The sequence below is a fragment of the Paramisgurnus dabryanus genome, chromosome 8, assembly GCF_030506205.2.
Source record: "Paramisgurnus dabryanus chromosome 8, PD_genome_1.1, whole genome shotgun sequence".
NCBI lineage: Eukaryota > Metazoa > Chordata > Actinopteri > Cypriniformes > Cobitidae > Paramisgurnus > Paramisgurnus dabryanus.
Genome location: NC_133344.1, coordinates 6,196,853 through 6,208,399, shown reverse-complemented (window position 1 = coordinate 6,208,399; position 11,547 = coordinate 6,196,853). Strand labels below are relative to the sequence as shown.

General features: G+C 37.5%; 1 protein-coding gene across 1 annotated transcript in view; it reads right to left on the bottom strand.

The window, feature by feature from the left end:
• Window positions 1–11,547, bottom strand: part of LOC135771685 (uncharacterized) — a 175,090-nt gene that overhangs the window by 109,096 nt on the left and 54,447 nt on the right. The gene's annotated exons all lie outside the window — the stretch shown is intronic.

Here is an 11,547-nt window from a genome sequence, read left to right as displayed (position 1 = left end):
AGCTGGGTCATTGCTAGTGATGGGATATTTGAAGCGAGGGTTCAGAGCGCGCGTCGAGAATAAATGGGGGTGCCAGATGAAGCCTTGATTCAGGGCTTGTGTTGTTAATGTAGAAATCATGTAACCAATGACAAAAACATTTAATCGTTATTAAGGATCGACCGATATGGATTTTATTTGTGCCGATGCCGATTAGAGATCGACCGATACTCATTTTTTTAAACCGATGCCGATAACAAATATTTGGATGCTTATGTGCCCGATAACCGATATGCTGAACCGATTTTTATTTACTGTTATACTTCTGTTTTTGACATAATTACTACAAAACTACTGAACTGAACAAACCCTTATAATAATAATAATAATAATAATCATCACAATCACTTCCTCTTTGCATACAAAGTTATAAATAGAGAATTCTGAAAGAGTGAAGAATAATATTAATTTAATGAATCATGTAGAAACTATATTCCCAATACATGGACCATTCCAAACACCCCTATCATTTTGTCAGAAATGGACTGATCCAAAGTTCGCGCTCCGGTTGCCAGGTTACGGAGCGGGAGAGAGAGAAAAGTATAGCACAGTTGGCTGCTTGTTATACATAGTTTATAGAGTAAAACAGGTGGATTAAGTCTCTTTTTTGGGATATAATATCGTTGTTTTGACCAGCAACCTGTAGCCTTCAGCAGTCCAACAAGTAGTTAGCAAAGAGATTTTACAAATAATATCACTGACTGCAATACTACATTCAGGAAAGTAACAATCAAAACGGCTTATATATGAATTTCTTAACTGGTGACGTTATTTGATGTCAGAATAATTAATATTTTTTTGTTATAGCTTATGAAATGGCTGTTGACAGCGCTGTTTATCTATGCATTTACTCGCGCATTAACTGTATCAAACTGTGACCGCTTGCGGAGGTAATAAATGATTAATTAATATCCACAGACATTTATTTAGATATTTTAGCAAAATAATGTCTATCTGGGAAATGTTAATATAACTTAGGGTAAATCTTGTTAAAAAATGTGGCTGTGCTTTAGCCTTCAACCCCGGTAAGTTAACAGCAGTATGAACGTGATTTTACGATGCTAATGATAAGCATAAATAACAGAAAAACACATTTAATTTAGCGTTTTTAATTCCACAAAGAATTAATTCATGGCTGTTTTATTCATGCAAAGCTACGTCGTTATTGGGACCGGATTTTATGGATCAGCCAGCGTGACTCTGTGAGTTCGTCTCTATTCTTGGACAAGCTGCATACATTGCTTTTAATATATCAACTTATTTAACATAACACACATTAATGCACAAATAAGATGTGTTATAAATGCCTCATATGCAAAGTAAGTATACTCAAAGACCTTTTAATGAAGTCGCGTCACTCCGCCTTCATATGTGCTGTGCACGCTGCTTCTGCTGCTGTGAGCTCCTCTCCTCAGGATGCGTCCGGCGCGCAATTCTCAATTCTCTCGTTTATCGGTCAATCCGATATTACAAAACCGATATCCGATCATCGGGAAATGCGCAAATATCGGGGAAAATATCGGAAAACAGATATATCGGTCAATCGCTAATGCCAATGCCGACTTTTTTCCATTAGCCTCAGCCGATGACCGATACAGGCTGCCGATTTTCTTAAGCCGATATTTGGAGCCGATACTGCTTTTGCTCATTCAGTTTAGATCATAAAAATGAAACAATGACAAAAACAAATGTTACAACTCTTAATTTAAAAAAGGAACATTTATTGAACTATTTTTGACAAATAGAAAAAACAGGTGAGGTAGAAGAAAATTCAGTGCTGCTGAAAATACTAAGCATAAATAAAATAAGTACACTATGGCACACAGTAGCAGCAACCAAGCAGCATAACAAGGGGAACACTGTACTTTTTCCTTGAAAGTAACCAACTATTTACAACCTATTTAATGCTTAGGTCTAAGTTTTAGTGCACTTAACTTAATCTTTTGTAGAGCAAATGTAAAGGAAAATGTAAAAAGCAATACTGATCAAAACAACTTAAAAAGAATTGTGAATAACATGCGCATTTCCCCACTTCTGTACCTCACACACCCTAGGGCCCTATAATAAATGCGAGGGAAAGTTTGCCTCAGCTCGCTGGAAACGCATGAAACTGAACAAATACATGAGGATTTGTGTTCGGACTTCGGTCAGATAGTAGAGCGCGTGCACGTGAGAGAGGTGCAGTGAGAGAGACATGGATGAGAGAGTGCATGTATCTTTGCGCTCCCAGTGAACGGAAATGTTGACAAAACTTACAAAATAACAGTTCTCCAGTCACATAAAAGTCATGTGGGAACTTAGTGCTTAGCGTCGAATTTCCCTTATTTTTTTCACTGACGAAATTTCCGCGTTAACAACCATGAACGTATGCAACCATGAACTGCGCTCTCCACAATGAGTAACTATCAGCAATGGATATTGATTTTTAGCCTTTTACTACTACATATATTTATGGAGATGAGAATTAAAACCCACCCTGTCCAGCTATGATTAGCTGTTCGGCTGATCACATGACCTGCGTTCGCTTGCGGCATTATGAGTACGCGTCCAAACGTCAGACTGCTGGTCGCTGAATAATGCTGCCTTCACGTGCTATGGGAAAAAAGAATTTTCCAGTTGTAAACTGGTATTTACCAGTGTGTTGTGTTCAAGTGCTCGTTGTCGTACTTTAGGGAAAATACATTCACGTGAGTAAATTGCCTGATCGCTCATTACTAGGACGCTCCTATTGACTGTTAGCTAGCATCTGCTAGCTGGTAGGTAACACAAAACCAAAACAGTATTTTTAAAACTGACACTGAGTGTTAACGCATTGTATTACAATCGTCAATGACACAACATTGTATAGGCTACAAAAACTATGTGCTAACAGTAGCAAAAACAATTTAGTAGTGTACTTTGTGTATCATTCACTGCTCTTCTGTTGCTCTCCACCATTTTCAAAGGTCAAACGTTATCTCATCTCGGCAACTCGTGCATCAAAATATTCTACGAGTTGCCCAATAGAAAATATCACATGAGGGGGTGTTCATGTGCATTTTCCACGTCGGCTTTTGGTATTTACCATAATTACCATAGCACATGAAGGCAGCATAAAACTCCTACAAATAGCACGGAATCACGGAACAACGTCAGCATTATTTAATCCTATGACCAGTGTTCGTTACAGCTGCCGTATGCATAAGGTTAGCCTAGCCTAAAAGCTATTTGAAGCTCTCTAAATACAATGGCAAGCTGTTTTATAGGCATTCACGTTTTTCATTTGGACCACCAAACTTTCTTAGCTATGGTTGCACGCACAAATAGAGCAACGCGTTTACACTTTCAAAGTATATGCCAATATTTCAGTCAAACAGTTAAAAGGTGCTTTGAAGTTTAAAACTTATCAGAGCAGGCTTGCAGCGCTCGGCTCTGCTAGTGGGGGGAGGGGCAATGCACAGGCAGCGTCTCAAGCAACACAGAGCTGTCTGTGAACACCTGTCTGTATTAATGCCGGGGCAAAACTATCATTTTATGCGAACGCAACCCGCGTATCGGCCGATGCCGATACACCTAAAACTAGGGATGCACCGAATCCCGGATTCGGCCGAATACTGGGCTTTTTCACGGGGTTCGGCCGAATCCTAGATTTTCTTTCCACCGAACCCTAGGCTTGCGCTATGCTGGTCGACGTCACGCGGCCGTTGATTAAACACATCAGGTGCTGATGTGGAGATAAGCATTATCTTTCGGTGAGGCTTAGGGCAGTTCACATTTCACGAACACACCTGGAAAAACGAGCGTGTTGCACTGCATCGCTTTCATTATGCATAGGCTTATGGTAATTGTCAAAATAGTTTTTCCCACTTGACAACTTAATGTTGCCTATCCTTTTTTTTACAGTCAAAATTAAATAAAATGAAAAATACACTGCTGTGGACGTTGTTTACTTCATTAATGGGTTTTACTGTGTTAATGGAAAAAGGTATTGGTCGAATCTTAAACAGTGGATTCGGTATTCGGCCGAACCCAAAAAATCTGGATTCGGTGCATCCCTACCTAAAACCTTCTAAACCGGACGATATATCTGTCGATCACTAATCGTTATGCATCCCTAACCGCACCATCCAATCGGAAAATTCACCTGCAGTAGCCATCGTTCAACCTGACTAGGGCAGCACTCAGACGTTTTTACACCATATATTGTAGCATTGAAACACTTTGCACCCAAATGTAAAAAAAGTTACTCAAATCAATGAACAGCACTAATAAAGATCTGATCTGTAAAAATGGGGCTTTATTAGTGTCTTAGCTATATGCATTCGATCGTGGCGGCCCACCACGCCTAAAATGTTCACGCCACGCCTGCGGTTGTGGATAGAAGGAATACAGCAAATGAAATACAGCACTGTTTTATGCTAATTCTTCACCCAAACTTAACTCTAAACACACGATTTCACAGGATTTAGGATGTATTTGTATCTCATTTAGCTAGGGCCACTGTTTTCATCCTAATCCTACCTCCAAATCTAATCATAAACTTTTCGCATTTGCTGTATCCCTTCTAGACCAAACCCATAGCTACAGCTTGCAAAATCAAGCTACCGAAATGTCAGCCCTGCCAGACTGGCTGTCTTAAAGAAATACATTCCTTTCTGGATTCTCGTTGTTCACTCATTTATAAATAAATCTCCTAAAATATCATAATTTTCCCCATGGGTTTAAGCGAGACTTGCAATCGCTAAGGGCCCACTAGAATCACTGCTAGCTAGTGGTTGAAAAAAATCATACATCAAAAGTAACATAAAATAAATAAAAAGAAATGGACCTACAGCGCTCTTTATCAGGCATCATGATAAGCACAGTTGTTATTTATTAAGTTCATTATAATGGTGAGTTCCGCGCTAATCTTGACCCTGACTGACCCTATGATGTCACTTGTCACCTGATCAGTGTCTGTCAGACTTTCAGTCCGTAGGCTTGTTGGACTTCATGCGGCGCTGCAAAAACCGACAGCCGGATGACGTCAAAGTACCGCGAGAAGTACCACTTCATACGAAGTGTAATTTCGTTTCGCTCTCGCGGCACTTTGACATCATCCACCTGTCAGTTGTAGCGGCGCCGTATGAAGTCGAGGAAGCATAGTGACTCCGACGTTGACGATGTCTGACAAGACACGAAAAACCACAAAAGAAGAGGCTGGAAGAAGAAAAGAATCAAGAAGATAAAGGTACGTAAACCTGTAGGCCTAATCTGCAGTCTAAAAGTCTTATAAGCCTAAATCGTGCTTGTATTAACTTTTGTTATGCCATTTACGTAAGGGATAATATATAGTGAGGCGGCTGTTATAGCGAATGTTACTATTAATCTTGTTTTTGTTGTTTTAGATATTATTGATAATTTTGTTTATTTGAAAAATTCAAACATTTAAATGTTCTATTTATTATTTTATATAATATTTTATTCAAATGTTATTCTATTTACTCTATTTCATTTAAATTATATATAGGCTGTTGTTTGTGCCTCTTAAACTTTGGTGTCATTTAAAAAATGTATCTTTGATGGTCAGTGAAAAACACTTTATCAGTCTTTTTATTCAGCAAGTTCATCAGTGTGTGTTCGTTGCACTGCACTGCCATTCAGTTCAGGGGTATCATATTTTTCCTGTTAGACATTAAACATGAAACTTAACTCAAGAACTCAAGGGGGCGGTTTCCCTGACAGGAATAAGACTAATCCTAGACTAAAATAAAAGTAAGAGCTGTCCAAACTAAAAAAAGCTTGCATTGACATATCTTAAAACAGTGGTTCTCAAACTTTTTCGGCGTGCGGCCCCCCTTGTATACAGTGCATTCCAATGTGGCCCCCCCAAAGAAAATGTATGACAAAACATTTCAAAACTTAATATTTGAATGTAACGAAGCATATTACATTTAACAATGTAGTGCTGTTGGTTAGTAACCTTATTTATTTTTAGATTTAATTACACAGAATTTATGATACATTTATTTATTTCATAAAATGTCATAAAACCGGGGCCCCTCTGGCACCATCTCAGGGCCCCCCCAGGGGACCACGGACCCCAGTTTGAGAACCACGGTCTTAAAAGACACCAGTGCCCTTTGTTTTGCCTCAAAATGCACACAAGTAATGTTTTTAGTAAGGCATGTTTGTTAAAACTACCGGTAGTTATGTTTTCTAATTAAACTAAGGCCGAGTCCTGGCTTAAGATAATGTTGTCCGGGACCACCCTAAGGTCTGTTATTGTCATTCTGTACATGTTGCCACATAAGAACGAAATACAGACTCAGGACCAGCAGCGTAAAAAAGATAATTAACATATAGTATACATATAAAAAAATTAAAACATAATTTAATAGACAAAAAATGTAAAAATAACATAGTAGATATAATATGTACAGTATTGTTATAAGGTAGTCATTGCTTTTCTTTAGGCTTTACTCAAAACGGTCAAATTGGCCTTAGAGAAAATTTTGCTTAGGACCCCAAAGGTCTAGGGCCGGCTCTGATTTAAAGGAACAGTATGTAGGATTGTGGCCAAAACTGATATTGCAATCACAACACTTGTGGCTAAAACTGGTACTGCAATCACACAACACAACACATACACAACATGACAACATAAACATCAGTTGAGGGCTGCAACTCCACTTTTTAAATGACAATATCCTGGCCAGACCACTGTTATCAGTGATATAAGTATCTGAAATGAAAATGATTTCTTAATGTCTAGTGACATGTCAGAGCCATTTTATGATTAATTGATATATATTCCTAACATACTGTTCCTTCAAATCAACAGATGATGATTACGACTCTGTTTGGAGAAAAAATTATAAAACAAATAAGCCTACACGAAATGTTACACTTAAATAATTAGCACCCTGCTGGAAAAAAAACAATAAAACCATTAGACCATTAACCATTGCGGATCATTAATGGTTTTATTGGGAATTTTATTGTTTCTAATGGAATATGGCCTACAACACACTACAGTGTAGTGTTTTTTGTTGATCTCTAATGCTATTTATTTGTTCTATTGGTTCTATGTATTGGTTCTAATGGAATATGTATTGGTTTGAATATTGCCCAAAACACACCACAGTGTTTTAATGGTAAAAGCTAAGGGGTCCTATTGGTATTTTAATGGAAACCATTAGAATTTTCTGTAATGATTTTATTGTTTTTTTCAGCAGGGCAGATTGACAAAACGAATAAAAAAGTATTTAAGTTTCTGTTCGTCATGCTTTTTAATGATTTTATATAAGCACAATGTTTTCTCCTTATGAGCAGAAGTAAAAGTTACAAGGTCTGACAGAAAAAGTAATTTTTCGCGTGATTACACAGGTTAAAGTGATTTTTCACGTGATTAACCGAGGTAGTTTGTTTGACGTATAGCTATGGCGGAAAAGAGTATTTACACCCGCCATCGAGCACAGGATAAAGAAGAAGACAAAGAAACAAGTGCGTTGCTAAAGGAGATGAAGTTGTTACACACGAAGATGGATAATATTGAAAAGCAGTTTAATAGCAAAGTGGACAGCATGCATGGTTCCCTGGCAAAAAGTTATGAAAGCTGAGCTGAAGAAATCAGTTAAAGAAGGAAAAGTTTTGACATAGAAATCGGGATTTTAAAAGCCTGGCTGGATTCTCTCGAAGACAAAATACGGCCCACGAGCTCTAAACTTCCTAATAAATTTAATCCTGATGTGTCAATTGTTATGATGGGTTTGCCTTACGATACCAGAGAAGATTTGAATGGAAAAGTAAGAGAGCAACTGGAGATTAGTCTGGAATGTGACCCTTTACCCGACATTGTTGGAGTGCTGAGAATGCGAGCAAGAGGACCTGGTCCTTGCGTGGTAAAGGCCGCCTTCAGTATGGTAGTGGAAAAGGTGGCGGTGCTTAGGTGTAAACAAAAGTTAAAAAACAACAGTCGGTTTAAAAAGGTTTATCTGAAATCCGCCAAGTCCCATACGGATCGTATGCTTGAGCTCAACTTTAAGGCGATTCTTCGGGAGATACCGACGGGAAAGGATTTTTATGTTGCAGGGAACGGTCATCTGATTAAACGGGTTAATCCCAAAGTAAATACTCCCGTCGCTACCCGAGCTGGTTCAATGGTGGCAGGTGGGAGAAGCTGAGGAGGAGCCGCTCATCCTGTAAGCATACTTGATCCTTTTTGTTTGTCTTTGGCACATTGGAATATTAATGGCTGGACTACTCTGAACTGTAATCTTAGAATTTCACTACTGCAGACTCTAAATCCTGATATTATTTCATTAAATGAAACACATTTACACTGTGATGGTTATATTGATTATCCAGATTACTCTTGGTTTGGTAATAATAGAAAGTAACATGTAAGAGCTAAAAAGCCTTCAGGAGGTGTTGGTATTTTGGTTACAAATAATTTGATGGAATTAATGTGATTAATAAATCTATGGATGATATAATAGGCATACGTTTGGAACATTTAGAGTTGCAATATAGTATAGTAATCTTTTCCTGTTACTTACCGCCATGGGATCAACAAGAAGACGGGATTCTATTACTTTTTTCAGTCACTTGTTAGCGCAGTTTTACTCTGTGGATGTTGACGCTATTTATATATCTGGAGACTTTAATAGTCGTATTTCGAATAAGGATGACTATATACAAGATATTGATCACGTCCCTTCCCGAGTGACTATAGATGTAAATGCAAACAGCCATGGGGAATCCTTCCTTGAATTTCTTAAGGATTGAAATACTGTGTCTTAAATGGGAGAATAAATCCTGGAAAAGATTTTACATCTATATCACCAAAAGGAAAAGCTGTTGTGGATTATATAATAACTCCTCATGATTGTCTGCATACTTGTGTTGATTTTGAAGTGATTGCTGCATCTGAGCTTTTGGACAATACCCCTATTTGTTTCGATTTTATAGGGGAGAATGTAGGTTACCAGATCATTCTTTGTTAATGTTTACATTTAAAATCAATGCCTCTATGGAAATGAATTTTTCTGAAAGGGATACTGAGATTTCTTTAACTAGACGACGACCCAGAATTTCTTTAGAATTTTTTTTCCTCTACCATAAGTCGTCATGAACTTGTGGATCTTAGCAAGTTAGATGAAGGCAAGAACATACAAAGTAGTATTGATAATTGGTATAAACTAGGGGTCTTCAATTAAAATAGCTTGAGGTCCAGAAATGAACCCTCCTCCAAGCCAAGGTCCGGACAATTACGTACTGCATGTAAAAACAAAAATTGACTGCTTTCACCAGACTAAAGAAATTAGTGTAAATCTTTGCTTTTAATGAACAAAATGTAAGTTATCATGTATTCTGAATAATCTCTCTTAATTCATATGGATTTTCTCTCTTAATTTGTACTGTTCCTTTAAGTCTATAAAAATGTAAATAAGCTCAAATGAAATAAATCAGGTTAAACCGAGTTTAACTTAAAGATGGAAGCATAATCTTCCTAGTTTAAAAAAAAATCACATTACATTTATGTTAACTTGCATACATTAATCTGACTGAGAACTTTAGTGGGAGAAATTGCTTTGTCCTTTCCAGCTAACATTTTAAATATTATTTTCCTCACTTCATGGCTTTCTTTTCCATCTAAAAATGTTTCACGCAGCATCCATGCACTATTTACCCATCTGTAACGGGCTTGTTATGCTTTCCTAAAACCCACTGTATTTTCACACTCATAGGCTCGTTTTTGGGTGGAAGTGAGTGAGGACCCGTGTGGGTCGCTCATACTGGACTTTTAGTTCATTTATTTTTCGCACACTTCACTCGTACTGCTGAGGGTAAGTTTCTTCAAAGTGTCTATGTTTAGTTTCGTAATAGCGTTTAATGTTACCACTTTTGACAACCGCAACAGACTCCGAGCAAATGAGAAAGAATAAATGCGTATTTTTCCACCCACCTCAAAAAAGAAGTTTTCAGCACCAACTTTCCTAATTATGAGAATGCCATTGTTTTTCACTCTCTGCTCTCTTCGCTGCAAATCTGTCTGTGATTGTTCGTGTCGGCGCGCAGCACTCAAACCTGGGTCGGTGTAGGACCCAAATAGCGCTACTGAGCTGCCTTTAAGTGCCTGATATAATAAGGATTTTATAATAACGTTAAAAAGTATTTGCTTTTTATTTATTTCATTGCGTCAAAAGGATTTGCGGTCCGGAACGACGGATCTTGCGGTCCGGATTCGGACCGGGGTCCACCATTTGGTGAACCCTGGTATAAACTATTCTGTGATATAATAGACAGAGAAATTAATACACATCTTCCTAAATATTCTAATCGTAAATGGGAGAATGACACATGTCAGAAAGTTGATAAAAATAAGCCATAAATCTCTAATCAAACCCATCCCAAAGTCATCAAGAAATGATTCCAGAAAACCACTTATAGGGGCATTAGTCTTCTTAGTATAGCATATAAATTGTATTCAAATATACTGAATTGTATAGGCTTACTCGCCATTTGGAAATGAGTCAGTATCTTGCTGATGAGCAGAATGGATTTAGAAGAAAATGGGCATGCATTGACCATATTCTGTATCAACTATTATTGGGGTTAAAATTGCTGAAAATAAATCCACTTTTGCATGTTTTATTGTTTTTCAAAAAGCATTTGATAGGGTTAATAGAGAACTGCTTGCCTATAAATTAATTGAAGCAGGAGTGGATGGAAAATTCTATAAAGCAATACAAGTACTGTATATTGATACAGTTGCTAGTAGGGATGAGACGAGATATGGCTTAAATGTGTGAGATTTCTTGTGAAGGTGAAATGCTGGCCTTTTCTCAAATAAAAGACTGCATCCTTCGGAGGTCGCATTGTTAAACTGCATTTACTTCATAAAGACTCTCTTATTAGAGAATATTAACAATTATAAAGTTTACTAATTATTTAGTTAATCGCAACTTGTTGTAATATGCTCACGACTTGTGAATGTAATGCTCAGATAATTAACTGAAATAAACCTTGATGACGTATGCAGCCTGCATATGCGACCTCCGGAGGATGCAGCTTTCTGTTTGAACCTTTTACAGTGCATACATTATATTCTGTCTTTTACTGCGTTTGCTTTTTTGTTTGGGTTTCCAAAAATGTTCGTTTGTGAACTCGTGTGAAGTCTGAGACGCGTTGTGTTTGTCTGTTGATCTGCTGAGACTTCACATCTGACACGGATTAAACCCTCACACAAAGTTTACATGATTTAATGTCTGCATGTTCTTGCTAAGTGACAGTGGCTGTATCATTTCTATTGTAAAGAAATGGACATATATTAAATATTTAAAATGGGTTTAAACATTGTTTGGCTAAAATAAGCGTCTCTCTCTCTCTCTCTAAAGTGAAAGTGAAAGTGAAGAGAGAGTCCGTGAGACGAGTCCACTATCGCCCCCTGCAGGCATTTGTTATAATACATACATAATGCTTTTTATTTATAGGACCAAAATGTAATGTGTTTGTTAATGTTATGTTGTTTAAAGTAACTTGGTT